The sequence below is a fragment of the Petaurus breviceps genome, unplaced genomic scaffold (assembly GCF_028583685.1).
Source record: "Petaurus breviceps papuanus isolate PSGF00001 unplaced genomic scaffold, PetGlider_PUasm1.0 319, whole genome shotgun sequence".
NCBI classification, from domain to species: Eukaryota; Metazoa; Chordata; class Mammalia; order Diprotodontia; family Petauridae; genus Petaurus; species Petaurus breviceps.
Window position 1 is genome coordinate 45,664 of NW_027186082.1, and position 17,089 is coordinate 62,752.

Below are 17,089 nucleotides of genomic sequence, written 5' to 3' on the forward strand. Positions count from 1 at the left end.
AAACCTCTCCACACTGATTACATTCATAAGGTTTTTCTCCAGTGTGGACTCTCTGATGGCCACTATTAAGCGATCTGCAAGAAAAACCCTTCCCACATTCATAAAACTTCTCCCTACTGTGAATCTTCTGATGTTGATCAAGATCTGAGTTACAAGCAAAGACCTTCCCACACTGAGAACAGGCATATTTTTTCATCCCAGGGAACAATTTAGCCTGGCAAGGAAGAGATGAGTGGTAGGATGAGGTTGCTTCACATTCATTATGTTCATCAGGCTCTGCTCTAATGGGAATGTGCTGTCGAGTAATGAGCTTAGAGTTCTGACTCGAGGCCTTCCCACTTTTATTACCTGCAGAAAACATCTCTCCAGCATCACTTTTCTGATGGCTCATGAGGTCCGAGTTCCAGTTCCAGGCCATTTTCCCTTGATTACCTCTATACATTTGCATTTCGGGAGCCTTCTCATGGGACAGAAAAAGTTCAAGATGTTCAATGAAGCATTTGCTATATTCACTGTTCTGAAGATAGTCATTCCCTGAGGCCATTTTCTTAAGGTGATTCAGGATACAAGACTTTCTGTATCTCTTTCCAATTTCTTCCAATTCACAGCCATTCTTTGGATTTTTATCTAACTTGATATTATAATCATGGATTTCTCTAAATTTGAAGTCCCAGGGGCCATCACTCATGAATATTTGCAGGTCATGTTTTTCCAGAAAGATTGTATGATTTCTAGTCAGCTCCGTTACTGTGAATCTGGTCTCTCCATCTAAAGAAAAGAAATAATCAAACAGACATCAAAAGATATAGACATGTAAGTACATGCAATAACAATGGTTATTAAGATGTATGAGGCTTATGACCTTCTGATCACCACCTTAAATGCAACAAAACTCTGTGTACTCTTGGAGCAAACACTGGCATTCAATGGACTGTATGACTGTAAGGAGAAGAGACAGACAGGCAGTGAGAGTGACAAAGGAGGTGTAACCCCAGAGTGCTGGAGCCATTAGACTCATTTACTCCAAGTTAAACATTCATATTCAACCACAAAGCAAGATGGTTCCCAGACTTAATCTCAATAGATTAGAGTGATTCCCCATGGGAAAAAAGTCTGTTACTAACTTGGAGAGAAAACTTAGCCAACACGGGGTTTTGCAGCATTCCAGGAGAAATGAGGAGCCATCGGAGATTTTTTGTACAGTACCACATTAACTCAACTGGGCCAGAACACTTGTAAACATCCAAACTGGTTTAATAAAAAGGATGGGGAAATGCTATGGGTATGGGAATTTAAGATCTTCCCTGCCCCTAGGCCCTTTGATAGGCTTAAGTACACCCAGAGCCTGTGGCGGGAGGCTTGGTTTTCAGGAATGCCCACAGCTTGGCTCTGTGATTGGGCAGTGGGTCAAGAGGGTTGTGACATTCTCTAAGCCAGGAGAAAGCTATATAAACCCTGATGTGAGCCTTTGTGGTGGGGCTTACTTTGAGAAGTGTTGTGTGACTTGATCAGATGAGACTCTGGGCAGCTGCTGATGCTTCCCTTTCTGGTAACCATGGCTAGGTATGGATGTAATGGTCAGACAGTTGGAGGCCTGTCTCCTTGATCTGTTTCTCTGTCTTCTTGTAACTTCTGCTTCTAACTTGTTTGTATTCTCTGGAGTTCAGGGTACTGACCTTTTTCCCCTGAACTAGGTAAATGACATATGTTTGATTAAAGTAAGACTGTTAACCTATTTTGAGTTGCTTTCCTATAGGAAAGCAGATCTAGGAACCTGTGCTGGCAACCACCCTGGGAATGCTGGGGTGCTTCCTGCTATGGGAAATGAAAAACCTAATAAAGAAATAATAAATACTCTACAGGGCCTAAGAAACCCTGGGTTTGTTTTCACAGCTATATTCTCCGGAATTCTATACCCTCTAGAGTTATTTTAAATGGGTTATCTCTTACTATCTCTACCTGCATGGCTTTGTTGGTGATACGAAGGAATGCTGAAGATCTATATGGGTTTAAATTATAGCCTGCTACTTTGCTCAAATTATTGACTGCTTTAATAAACTTTTTTTATGATAACAAACATGGAAACCACCTTAAGTCAAATCATCGTACAGGAAGGAATAAATGAGAAATCGGAATAACACAAAGGGAAACAGGAAGACAACTGAAGAAACACAGTGTGAAAAAACAGAATCAGAACAGACAAAACATCCCCAGCTTTGGAAAACCAGATTAGAAAAGAAATGGAAGCAATAGGGTGTTCTTTATGATTCTGTTAATGTTGATGGAACTTTAAAAATGAATCATAATCTGGAACACGGCTCTGTGCATGAACGTATTCATCTGGTTAGATTTGTCGATGGTCACTAAGTCTAGAAAAGAATAAATGCATGCATAAAACAGGAGTACTTTTTATCTTGCTGTAACTTTTTCATGTAGGAATCCTTATAATCATTAATTTAAAGCATTATTAAGCATATGTGCAAAAAAATTCATGGAAAATTAATTAACCTATCAAGGTAAGAAAACAAAGTAGGTTGAAAGACAAAGTACAGAATCTGGACCTCTTTCATAAACTTAATATGCTATAGCTTATATAAGGTATAAGGAAAGATCAAGCTTAAAATTAATTTTCATCAAAAATAGTGAATGTTAATCTATCTATTAAACAACAGAGAGACAGATCATTATGTCCTCTAGCACTTAGCAGGGTCTGGTGCTTAAGTACAAGACATTCAATAAACACTTGGTGATCGATACTTTAGAAAACAGCAGACTCAGAGAGGTTAACTTCAATTTAATAACATGACTACTGTCACGAGAGACAACATCCTTGGGCATGACCTTTCTTTGACTCAGTTACCTCATCTGCAAAATGAGAAAACAGGTTGGACTGGAAGGCCCCAGAGACGCTTTTAGCTCAGAATTTATGTCATATGATTTGTATAAATTTGTAGGTTATAGCAAAATTAATTTCAAACATTTCTCCTAGGTATGGGAGTGGAAAAAGAAAGATGAAATTCAGAAAACAGGATGAAGAAAAAGTCCACGTAGGTGTGGCAGTCTTAAAGCTTGGAGATGGTCAAAGGATGGAGGTGGGGCACTAACTAAGTCCTAGTCCTGGTCTGCGACAGACATCAGCATCTTCATATGGCTCCTGGAATGATCAATTGAACATCCCTTCTTTCTCTATATACTATATTTTGTGGCAATTCTTATGAAGATGTTTATTTTATTTTTCAATAACTTGTATTTTCTCTGTATATGTGTGTAGGAATAAACAAGAATTCATTAGACTCCTAAATGACAAGCACTTTGCTAAGCCCCAGGGCAACACATATATAAATAAAACAATGCTGGTACTTGGAAGGCAAACATTCTATAAGGGAGAGAGAATATGCACACCTAAGTACACCTAAATAAATACATAAAAATAAATACAAGCTTTGGGGGGGGGGGGAGTGGGATGGGAGGATCCAAGCTAGAGGGCTCAGGAAAGGCTCTGAAGAAAGTGGGAGATTTTAAGACCAGGAGGTGAAGAGGAAATGCCTTCTAGGTATGGAGGACAAGCTGGGCAGAGAGGAAATGTAAAGTCCTTTGTGAGGAATGGCAAGAAGGCCATTTTGACTGGATAGAGGAATACAACCAGAAGAGAGATACAGAAGGCTGGAAAGACAGATTGGAACCAGTTTGGGAAGGACTTTAAATGTTTAAGATGATCTATAATTATGCAATTTAACACATATGTTCCACAAAGGTTCAGAATGGTGGTTGACCCAAAGGGCGTTTGAATTCCAGCTCTGCTCCTAACTGACCCTGCGCAAGTGGCAATCTCTCTGGCTTTCATGTTTCTCAACCATGAGCTGGGCAAACCCGGTGATGCTGTCTGGTAATGGGAGCCGCTCCTTCTCTATGTGGGCCACTCTCTCCAGCACCATTCTCCATCTCCAAGCAGTTTGCCTTCTCCTCTCAGAGCTGGCCCTTACTGTTACTGCCTGGGCCAAGGACCAGGTTACTTACTATCTTTCCTGCATGGCTTTATTGGTGATACATAAGAATGCTGAGGCTTTATATGGATTTAAATTACACACTGCTACTGTGCTAAAATTATTAACTGCTTTAATAAAATTTTGGATGGAGTCTTTGGAATTTTCCAAGTATATCATCTAACAAAGACATGAGTGTGATTATCTCATGCCCTATTCTGATTTCTTCTATTTCTTCTCTTATTATATTTCCAATATAAAACTGGATAGCATAGGTGACAATGGGCATCCCTGTTATACACCTGATCTTACTGGGAAGGCTTCTAGCTTAGACCCAATACAAATAACACTTGCTGAAGTGCTTAGTTAAATGCTTTTTTTTAACCAATTTAAGGAAAAATCTATTAATACGGATACTTCCAGAGACTTTTAATAGAAATAAATGCCATATTTGATCAAAAATTTATTCTTCAGCTACTGATATAAACATGTGATTTTTTTGTTAGTACTGATACAATCAATGATGGGAATGATTTTCTCTAACTTTCGAGTACTCCTACATTCCTTGTATAAATCCAAACGGGGCTCAATGGGCAATCTCTATAATATATTGTGGTTATTCCATAGCTAGTATTTTATTCAGGGTTTTTGTGTCCATATTCATTCAGGAAATTAGTCCATTATTTTCCTTCTCTTTTTTGTTCTTCCTGGTGTGGGTATAAATATCATGTTTCATAACAGAAGTTTCTGCTACCACTTTGTGCATATTTTTCCAAAGTATTGATTTAATATTGGAATTAGTTGATCTTTAATGTTTGGTAAAACTCCCTTTCAAATCCATTTGTACCTAATGGATTTTTCTCCAGAATTTAGTTTCTGGTCTGCTTAATTTCTTTCTCTGCAATAGGCTTACTTAGAGATTCTAGTTCCTCTTCTGTTAATCCCATGAGAATAAGGCTCCAGCTTTACCTGCCCTCGGTCCCACCTCATTACAAGAAGTTCAATTTCTGTGTGATAATTACTCCATTTTACCTCTCCTTACCTGATTTTTTTTTTACCTCTTAAAACACCTGTTAATGTGCAACATATCCACCTTTTAGGGTAACTCCTGGGGTTTTATTCTCTTTCTTTTTAAACAAACTTTGACATTCAATTCAGATACTTTGACACATATTCTGTAAATTGTCATGAAACCTCACTTTGATTGTACTGGATATTAAGCACGCCTTAGACAAACTGCCCATTTGGCCCATAATAGTGTTCTTTATAACCCATCATAAGTGTCCAATGGTGCTTGGATCATGTGAATCCACAGGCCATTGACATAAACTATTTCCAGATCTTTGACAAATCAATTTTTAAATTTTTTTAATCTATGTAATGAAGCAAGCATTTTTATAACAATGCTATTAGAAAGATGATTGTACATGAAACTGCAAACCTACTCTGGACAACTAACTATTCCTTTCAAATTTAGAACAGATTATCATGTCCATGTCTTGTTTTTTTCTCACACCCCTCAGAGTTGACTACCATTACATAAAGGTATGTGTGTGTATACAGTTTCAGAGAAACTGCTGTCTAGTTTAGGCAACAATTTTTTTTTACCAAATAGTGAATTCTTATCCCCAAATATTAAGTCTATACAATTCTCAAATACAATGCTATTTATGTTTATTTGGTGCCGTATGTACACACTGTTCCACTGACCTATCTTTCTATTTTTTTTTTTAAGCAATCGGGGTTAAGTAAGGTTACACGGCCAGTTATTATCTTTCTATTTCTTACATAGTACCAGAGAGTTCTAATACTTATTGCCTTACAATGTAGCAAAAGATGTGCTACCACTAAACCTCCTTCCTTGATAGTTTTTTTTCATTACTTCCTTTGACATTCTTGACGTTATTTTCCCAAATAAATTTTATTATGTTGTCTAATTCAGCAAAAAATAATTTTCATACTTTCACTAGAATGGCATTGAATATGTAAATTAGTTTAGATTAAATTGTCATTTTTATTATATTAGTCCTACCTACTGATGAACAATTAATAGTGCTACAATTATTTAAATCAGATTTTATTTGTATATAAAAGTTTTATAATTTAGTCTACATAGTTTCTGTTTGGCAGATGGACTCCCAGGATACACCAGAATGTATATTCATTCTATGCCCCTTGTGAAAATTTTGGTCTTACAATTAACATCAAGAAAAGACAGGAAATGGTTCTTACCCAGGGACAGCAGGTTCCAGATATTCTCCAGCATGACCTCCTTGTACAACTCTTTCTGAGAAGGGTCCAAGAGACCCCACTCTTCCTTACTGAAGTCCATGACCACATCCTTGAATGTCACCAATTCCTAAACCATCAGAAATCACATGATTTAGAGCTCAAAGAGAGACTCCAGAATTCACCTAGTCCAACCCTTACCTAAACTTAGAAGAGGAAACTGAAGGCCAGACAAGGGAAAGAGAATGGATTTGCCTAAAACTCAGAACCTTTAGGAGTATCAGAGTGAACACATGAAATGGAAAGCATTTTACATTCAAAGTAAGAATGATGATGGAATAAAAAAAGCTAGAAAAACATCTTCTTAGACAATGCTTCTCATACCAAAATTTGTGGAATGCAGGAAAAGCATTTCTTAGGGTGAGTTTTACATCTCTGAATACTTACATGAATAAAATAGAGAAAATGAAGATCAATAAATTGGGCATGCAACTGAAAATATTAGAAAAAGAACAAATTATAAATCCCCAATTAAATACTAAACTAGAAATAGAAAAAAACCAAAGGAGAGATTAATAAAATTGAAATTAAGAAAACTATTGATAAATAAAAATAAGAACTGGTTTTATGAAAACAAAAAAACAATAAAATTGATAAACCTTTAGTCAATTTGAGGAAAAAAAAAAAACCAAATTACCAATATTAAATGAAAAGGTTGAATTAACCTCCAAATGAAGTGGAAATTAAAACAATAATCAGGAACTATTTTGCCCAACTGTATGCCCATAAACTTGATAATCTTAGTAAAATGGATGAATATGTACAAAAATATAAGTTGCCCAGATTAACTGAAGAGAAAGCAGAATACTTAAATAACCCCATCTCAGAAAAAGAAATTGAACAAGCCATCAATGAACTCCCTAAGAAAAATTCTCCAGGACCAGATGGATTTACTAGTGAATTCTAGCAAACATTTAAAGAACAACTGATTCCAATACTTTACAAACTATTTGGGAAAATTGGAGAAGGGCTCCTACCAAATTTTTTTTAAGACACAAATATGGTATTAATACCTAAATCGGGAAGAGCCAAAACAGAGAAATATAGACCATTTCCCTCATGAATATAGATGCAAAATTTCAAATAATATATTAACAAAAAGACTACAGCAACTTATAATGAGAATAATACACTTTGATTAGGTAGGATTTATTCCAGGCATGCAAGGTTGGTTCAATGTTCAGAAAACTATTAGTGAATGGAGAAACAGGAAGACCTAGGGCCTCAGGACTGAGGCAGAAAGAGACTAGTGGACCCTCTCAGAAAGGCATTGGTTCACTGAGGCCCATAAGGCCTTCTACTTTCCATATGGCCCACACTTCCAGGCAACTCCTCCTTTAAACTCTTCTTCCTGGCAGATTCCCTGAATGGAAGAAGCAGCCCTTTTCCTTGAGATAAAGACATCTACTAAAAATCCAGTGCTGGGTCCAGAATTATCAACCCATAGATGCCAAGGATAAAGTGAGAGGTCAGTACAGTGTGGACTTTGGGACCTGGGAATTCGGAGTGTGATCCAGCCTTTGCCCCTGGGGCAAGAAGTAGCTGAGGTGCTGTGGCCCTGCAGCCACCAACACATGGCAGCTTCAGCTCCTGGTCTGCAGATTGTAGGGGAACCAAGCAACCAGTCTGAGGGATCATCGCTCTGGATTGCTGTCTAGGGTGTTGTCCTGGGGTGAGTGACCACCTTAACAGAGAGGGTGGAGGCTTCAGAGAGGGCACCCAACTAATACCTTCAGCAGCTGAGAAAAACCCAGCATTGGGGATAAAGCTCCTGTTTCTGATAGCAGAGTTCTACAGTGGCAAAAAGCCCAAAAGTCAAGTAATTGAGTGGCAACATGAGTAGGCAAAGGAAGCAAAGCACACAGAGCAAGCCAACTTTACACTCCTATTCTGGGGACAAAAAGGGTCAAATGATGGAACAGGGGGAAGACAGTGGAGTCAGAACTCCTGCACCAAAACCTTCCAAGAAAAAAATGAGCTGGTTACAGGACATAGAGGAGCTTAAAAAGGATTTTGAAAATCAAATAAGAAAAGGGGAGGAAAAATTGGCAAGAGAAATGAGAACCATGCGGAGAAACATACAAGTTGCCCAGATTAACTGAAGATGAAGTAAATTACTTAAATAATCCCATCTCAGAAAAAGAAATTGAACAAGCCATCAGTCACCTCCCTAGGAAAAAATCTCCAGGGCCAGATGGATTCACTAGTGAATTCTATCAAACATTTAAAGAACAATTGATTCCAATGCTCTACAAATTATTTGGGAAAATTAGTGAAGAAGGAGTCCTACCAAATTCTTTTTATGACACAAATATGGTACTGATACCTAAATCAGGAAGAGATAAAACAGAGAAAGAAAATTATAGACCAATCTCCCTCATGAATATAGATGCAAAAATTCTAAATAAAATACTAGCCAAAAGACTACAGCAACTTCTCTCAAGAATAATACACTTTGATCAGGTAGGATTTATTCCAGGAATGCAAGGATGGTTTAATATTAGGAAAACCATCAGTATAATTGATCATATCAACAATAAAACTAGCAGAAAACACATGATCATCTCAATAGATGCAGAAAAGGCTTTTGACAAAATACAACATCCATTCCTATTAAAAACATTAGAAAGTATAGGAATAAATGGAGCCTTCCTTAAAATAATAGGTAGCATCTATTTAAATCCATCAGCAAGTATTATATGTAATGGGGAGAAGCTGGAAGCATTTCCCATAAGATCAGGGGTGAAACAAGGGTGTCCACTATCACCCCTCTTATTCAATCTGGTATTAGAAATGTTAGCAGTAGCAATTAGAGAAGAAAAAGAAATCAAAGGAATCAAGTTAGGCAAAGAAGAGACCAAGCTATCACTCTTCACAGATGATATGATGATATACTTAGAGAATCCTAGACAATCAAGTAAAAAACTGCTTGAGACAATAAATAAATTTGGCAAAGTTGCAGGATATAAAATAAACCCACATAAATCCTCGGCATTCCTATATATTTCCAATGAAATTCAACAGCAAGAAGTAGAAAGAGAAATCCCATTTAAAGTTACTGTAGACATTATAAAATATTTGGGAATCTACCTGCCAAAACAAACCCAGGACCTGTATGATCATAACTACAAAACACTTTTCACACAAATAAAGTCAGACCTAACTAATTGGAAAAATATCAATTGCTCATGGCTGGGTCGAGCTAATATAATAAAAATGACAATTTTACCTAAATTAAATTATATATTTAGTGCCATACCAATTAATTTACCAAAAAACTACTTTATAGAGCTAGAAAAAATAGTAACAAAATTCATCTGGAAGAATAAACGGTCCAGAATATCAAGGGAATTAATGAAAAAAAAAAATGCTAGGGAAGGTGGACTAGCTTTACCAGATTTCAATCTGTACTATAAAGCAGCAGTCATCAAAACTACCTGGTACTGGCTTAGAAATAGAGAAGTGGATCAATGGAATAGATTAGGCACACGAGATTCAGAAGTCAACGACTACAGTAATGTATTGTTTGATAAACCCCCAGACCCTGGTTTTTGGGATAAGAACTCACTGTTTGACAAAAACTGCTGGGAAAACTGGAATATAGTATGGCAGAAACTGGACATAGACCATTATCTAACACCATATACCAAAATCAAGTCGAAATGGGTTCATGATCTAGGTATAAAGGTTGATACTGTAAGCAGTCTGCTAAAACAAGGAATAGTTTACCTATCAGACTTGTGGAGAGGGAATGACTTTATGACGAAACAGGAATTAGAGAACATTATAAAATGTAAAATGGATAATTTTGACTACATGAAATTGAAAAGTTTCTGTACAAATGAAGCCAATGTAACCAAGATTAAGAGGGAGGTGGGAAATTGGGAAAGAATCTTTACAACCTATGTCTCTGACAAAGGACTCATCTCTAAAATATACAGAGAATTGAGTCAAATGTATAAGAATACAAGTCATTCCCCAATTGATAAATGGTCAAAGGATATGAACAGGCAGTTTTCGGAGAAAGAAATTAAAGCTATCTATAAGCACATGAAGAAATGATCTAATTCACTATTGATTAGAGAAATGCAAATCAAAACAACTCTGAGGTACCACATCTCACCAGTCAGATTGGCTAAGATGACAAAACAGGAAAATGACAAATGCTGGAAAGGATGTGGGCAAACTGGAACACTAATGCATTGTTGGTGGAGTTGTGAACTGATCCAGCCTTTCTGGAGAGCAATCTGGAATTATGCCCAAAGGGCTATAAATACTTTCATACCCTTTGATCCAGCAATACCACTCCTAGGGTTATATCCCAAAGAGATTATAGAAATGGGAGAAAGACCCATATGTACAAAAAAGTTTATAGCAGCTCTTTTTGTTGTGGCAAAGAATTGGAAATTAAGGGGGTGCCCATCAATTGGGGAATGGCTGAACAAGTTGTGGTATATGCATGTTATGGAATACTACTGTGCCATAAGAAACGGGGAGCAGGCGGTCTTCATTTTTACCTGGAGAGGCTTAAAAGAACTGATGCTGAGTGAGAAGAGCAGAACCAGGAGGAATTTGTACACAATTACAGACACAACGTATGTGTGATGACCAACTTTGATAGACTGGACTCTTCTCAACAATGCAGGGATATAAGTCAATCCCAAAAGATGCACGATGGAGAGAAAAACGTGCATCCAGAGAAAGAACTAGAAAGAACTAAATTTATATACAGGTGGAAGCAAAATACCTGATCTTTTTCGTTCTCTTATTTGATTTTATGTCCTCTTTACCATTTTTCATTCCAGCTGGTACAATCCATCCTTATAACCTGACCATTGTATAATGTGAAAGTATTTACAGATCCTATACTTGATAATAAGCCGCCATGGGGGTGAGGGGAGGGAGGGGGACAAAATGTGAAATTCAAGGAATTGTGGAATTGAATCCTGTAAACTAAAAGGAAACAAACAAATTAATAAATTAAAGTTAAAAAAAAAAGAAAATTATGAAATGAGAGCCAACAACATGACTGAAGAAAATACACCTTAAAAAATAGACTAACTCAGATGGCAAAAGAGGCTCAAAAAGGCAATGAGAAGAATGCAATAAAAAGCCAAATTTGCCAGATGGAAAAAGAATCTCAAAAGCTCACAAAAGAGAATCATTCCTTCAGAATTAGATTGGAGGGGTGGCCAGGTAGCACAGTGAGTAAGAGCACCAGCCCCAGAGTCGGGATGACCTGGGATCGAATCCAGGCTCAGACACTTAGCACCCACCCAGAAACACCTGGCAGTGTAACTTTGAGCAAGTTACTTAACCCCAATTCCTTTAAAAAAAAAAAAGAATCAGATTGGAACAAATGCAAGCTAGTGATTTTATGAGAAATCAAGATACTATTAAACAGATCCAAACAAAGGAAAAAATAGAAGGCAATGTGAAATATCTCACTGGGAAAACCACTGACCTGGACAATAGATCCAAGAGAGATAATTTAAAAATTACTGGACTACCTGAAAACCAGGATCAAAAAAAGAAATCATCCTTCAAGATTTCCTCAAGGAAAATTGCCCTGATGTTTTAGAACCAGAGGGCAAAACAGAGGTTGAAAGAGTCCACTAGGAAATTAATGATGTAAATCAGAAGTTAATAAAGCATTTGAAAAACGAAAAAAAAAATATTCAAGTAGGGAAAAAATAATAAAAGAAGTGGTAGGCCATTTGCTCTCAAAAAGGGTAAACAGTCCATTACATATGTGACCAAGCTTGCCCCAAAGGAGTCACATGGGATCGTACATCTCCATGCCCTCGCCCTTCTTTGCAGATCTGAGACTTCAATGTATCTTTAATGTTTTGGTTCATTTTGTTGAACCAGGTTTTGCTTCTCTTTTTCCTTCATTATGAAAAGGACTGGTTCTCTGGGAAGGGAATAGAATAGAAAATTTTGGGAAATAAGTGTAAACAAAATGTCAACAATAATCTTAAGTGTTGAGATGGCACATAAAATGTCAAAAATTATCTCTAACACATTAAATGCTAGTACATAAAATTTCAAAGAAATACAAGAATTAGTGTGAAACCACATCAAACTCCAGGTTGGGAATATTAACCAGGCAGCTATTCACCTGCCTGGATTTAGCGTGATGTTAGCTCCTAATTTTAGGGGATAACTGAAGAACAGTGTTGTTCTAGATGATGGACTGTTTTTAAAAATTAAATTATTCTACTCTTACACTGCCCCTGTTTTGTTGCTCACTTAAGTAGTTGTGAAAATAAGTTTGCAAAGAAGCCTTTATTTTCAAGGTGTACTTTTAAAAATTAGAATGGTGATACATCTTCAGATTATTTGGAAGCTTCTTATTTTTCATTAATTGTGAATCTCTAAATATTTGATGAAGTATCTTGAATGCTACAGTCATTTTATGTTCCCTTTTCTAGTCTTAATGATAAAGCTAACCTTCATTTTAATTCATGCACCGAAGCAAGGGAAAACCATTGCTTAAAATGATTAAACTTATTAGCATTTATTTGGATAGTGATATTTCTAGACAAGAGTTGGGACTCTAACCAAAGACGAAGGGAAAATTAGCATTCTTATACCCTACTGCTACTCATTGGAAATAATGGGTAATAGAAAATGTGACGTAACTTTCTGTGAATGCCTGTATGACTCTTTCTTCATTTATGCAGAAATTATTTCTAACATTATAAATTATAATGATTTAATATAGGATATTTGATGTATTGTACAAATGTTATAACATGCTTTAATGCTCACCAGATATGAGAATTAAAATTTCTGATTAATGAAAAAAAAAAAGAGAGTCCACTAATCATCTCCTGAAAAAGATCCCCAAAAGAAAACTCCTAGGAATACTATAGCCAGGTTCTAGAGGTCCTAGATCAAGGAGAAAATATTACAAGGAGCCAGGAAGAAACAATTTCAATACTGTGGAAACACAATCAGGATAACTCAGGATCTGGCAGCTTCTACATTGAGGGATCAAAGGGCTTGGAATGTGATATTCCAGAGGTCAAAGGAGCTGGGAATAAAACCAAGAATCACCTACCCAGCAAAACTGAGTATCATGTTCCTGGGGAAAATATGGTCATTCAATGCAATACAGGACTTTCAAATATTCTTGATGAAAAAACCAGAGTTGAATAGAAAATTTGACATTCAGATACAAGAAGCAAGAGAAGCTTGAGAAGGTAAACAGGGAAAAGAAATCATAAGGAACTTATCAAAGCTGAACTACTTATATTCCTACATGGAAAAACAATAATTGTAACTTATGAACCTTTTCTCATTATGAGAATAGTGGAAGGGAATAGAAATGTATATATGTGTGTGTGTGTATATATATATATATGTATATGTATATATACATATGTGTCTATACAGGACGGTATATGGGCATATGAATACATATGTGAATGTGTGTATATACGTTTACAGGTATACATAGATAGAGGGCACAGGACCAATTGAATAGGCAGGGATGATACTTATAAGGTGAAATTAAGAGGTGAGAGGGATATAATGAGAGGAGATGGGGAGAGACGGAGTGGGGTAAACTATCTCATATAGAAGAGGCAAGGGAAAACAGTTACAATGGAGGGGAAGAATAGGAAGGCAAAAGGGAATGGGTCAACTTTATTCTCAATGAATTTGGCTTAGGGAGGAAATGACATACAAACTAAATAGGGTATCTTACCCTACAGGAGAGTAGAGGGGAAGGTGAAGAGAGGGGGGATAATGGAAGGGAGAGCAGGCTGGGGGGGAGGGAAGTTGGAAGCACCCACTTTTGAAAAGGGACAGGATCAAAGTAGAGAATAGAGCAAGTGGGAGGTGGGATAGGAGGGAGAGAAATATAGTCAGTCTTTTACAATATATCCACTATGGACATGTTTTCCTTACCTACTCATGTACAACCTGTATTGAATTGCTTATCTTCCCAGTGAAGGTAGTAACAAGGGAGGAAGGGAAAGAATCTGGAACCCAAAGTTTTAAAATCAAATGTTTAAAAATATATACACATATTATTATTACTATTTTACATGTAACTGGAAAATGAGATATACAGGCACTGGAGCATAGAGATCCACGGTACCCTACTGGAAGTAGAAAGGGGAATGGGGGAGTATATGGGAGAGCATAGATTGGGGGGAGGGATAGTCAGTGGGAATGCTGTTTTGGGGTGGTGGGTAGGGAATATTGGGGAGAAAATTTATAACTCAAAATCTTGTGGAAATTAATGATGTAAATTAAAAAATTTTAAAAAGAGAGAAAAGAGAAAAAAAAAATCCAGTGCTGGGCTTGAAGGCCCAGGTAGGGTTGAGTCAGGGGGTCAGAGAAGTAGATGGGGGGCAGCTAGGGGGCACAGTGAATAAAGCGCCGGCCCCGGAGTCAGGAGGACCCATGTTTGGTTCTGGCCTTGGACATTTAACATCCACACAAAAAAAACTAGCCCTGTAACCTCGGGCAAGTTACTTAACCCCAGTTGCCCTCCAAAAAGGCCAAAAAAAAAAAAAAAAAGAAAAGAAAAGTAGATGGCCTCCCTCTACTCTAAGTGACTAGCCTTCAAAGACCTCCTCTCTCTCTCCCCTAACCTGATCTTAGCCCAGAGTTCTTTGTAAGCCTCACTACAGGACCTCAGGGATCCTACCCAAAGGGCGGGTCATGTGCCTCAGGAGGAGAGCCTGTGTCTCTGGCCCCTGTGGAAGTCTGACACACCCAGGTCCATCAGGGAGCCTGTCACACTCCTGGGTGGAGAAATGAACCACAGTTTACTGTCTGTCTGTGAGCTGTGCCTGTCCCTGGCAAGGACCCTGACAATTCTCACAATAGCATCAAATGAGATAATATTTATATGGCCACTGGCACATATCTGAGGCCATGCCTGCAGCCACTCAGCCCTTTCCAGGCCATTCCTCCTTGGTCCTCTCCTCTCTCACCCAGGGACACTGGCCTCCTGGCAGATCCTTGACCCAGCCCCTCCAGCCCCTGACCCTGGGCCTTCCCAATGACTGTCCCCTCCCCTGGGCCTCCTTCACACTCAGGGGCCATCTGATCATCCTGAAAACAAGCTGTTCCTGGGTCCTGCCCTCTCTTAGGGCCAAGGATTTGCAAATCTGTGCCTTCACTTGCACCTGAAAATGGATGGTCTGCAAGGACAGAGGCTTTAGTTCCGTCCCTTCTCAGATGGTTAGTGCTGTCCCTCAGCCTGCACATGCATGTGTGAGTACACATTGTATGTGTGGGAGCCAGCACAGAGCAATGGGGAACAAGCCACTGCCCACTGGCTTGAGATACCTGAGTTCTGGTTTCAGATCCTGCCCCTGCCCTTATTGCCTGTCACTGTCACTGCCTGGGCCTCACCTGGGGTGGCAGGAAGGACCATCTAGGACCCCAAGCATGTGACAAGCTTGGCTAATTTATTATTCCTTCACTAAGGCTTCATTCCAGTTCTCTGGGCCAGCCTGTGGGGTGCCTGCAGGACTGGGTTAAAGATCACAGGGCCTTCATCTGAATCCCTGGAAGGGGAACCTGGATGGAAGAGGTAAGGTCCAATCAGGCCTCAGACACTTGCTGGCTGTGTGACCCTGGTCATGTCACTTCATCTCAGGTTGCCTCAGTTTCCCCTTCTATAAAAGGGGATAAAGCTTCCTTGGCTCTCTTGGATCCCACCTTTGCTGATGAGGGTCAGGTGTGTGGATGGACTGTACTCACCTGGGATGAGGGTCTCTGGGCCTGAGGGGCCATTCTCCTTAATTCTAGGCTCTCCCCTAAGAATAGGCTTTGGTCCTCAGCAGGCTGAGCTGGGGGGAGAGAAGAATGTCAGGGTGAGAGAGACATTTGACTTTGCCTTCTCTTCCTAGGGTGGATGCTGGACTGACAGAGAGGGGGCTGTCCCAGCCCTTTACAAAGGCCCTGCCGTGCCCTCAGCAGAGAGTCTCCACCACAGGGGCAGGGAGGCAGGAGGGGCAGGCTTAGAGTGACCTTCTGAGCAGGAAGAGGACCTGCCCCCTCCAGAACTCCTTCTGTTTACAAGGTCAGCCAACCCCAGGGTTCTTCTGTAAGGAAGTAAAATGTGTCTCAGTAACACAAAAACCATCAAGCCTTTTGCAGGAGGGCTCACTTCTAAGAAAGCATCCCTGCCAGGTGACTATGCTGCTAGAGAAGAGGGGAATCCTGAATCATTGGGGTGCTCCCGGCTGTGCGGGCTGTTGTCAGAGGTCTGAGGAGGGCACCCTCTCTACAGCCCCCTCAAGCTCTGGCACGCTGGCGTTTCTCTCCCCAGACCACGATCCCAATGCAAGCAGGAACAAGCCAGGGCGCTTAGCCTCTGAATGGAGGCAGGCCAGGCGCCCTGAGGCTCCCCACGTCTCACCCTGGGCCAGGGGCCGGACCTCAGGGCTGCTGCAGGACGGTGCTGGGTGGACCCTTCCCGTCGGCCTGGCGGGGCGTGTGTGTCTGTCACTCTCAAACGGGTTTAGAGTCATCGTCTGCAGGTCCTGGAGGTGGTGGGAGCCACAGCTGACCCCCGTTCCTGCTTGTGCTCCGCCATCTTGGCTCTGCCCCCCCAGTCGGTAATTCTGACTCAGTTGCCCCAAATTCTCCTTCCTTCAGCTCCTCAACCCCTCTCCTTGAATGCCGACTGCAGGTGTATTCCATGCAGGCCGGCTCTGCCCTTACAGGGTCTACCATCCCCAGTATCGGCCTGGGACCAGACTGCAGGAGCCCGTTCCAGTTTAAATGAGCAGAAACCTGCCAAGCCCACGGCCCGAAGCTCGGCTCTGCGTGGGGGGCACCAAGCC

At 39.6% G+C, this 17,089-nt stretch overlaps 1 pseudogene; it reads right to left on the reverse strand.

Annotated features, from left to right (window-relative positions):
- The window catches only part of LOC138167893 (zinc finger protein 665-like), a 19,264-nt pseudogene that overhangs the window by 1,791 nt on the left and 384 nt on the right, over window positions 1–17,089 (reverse strand).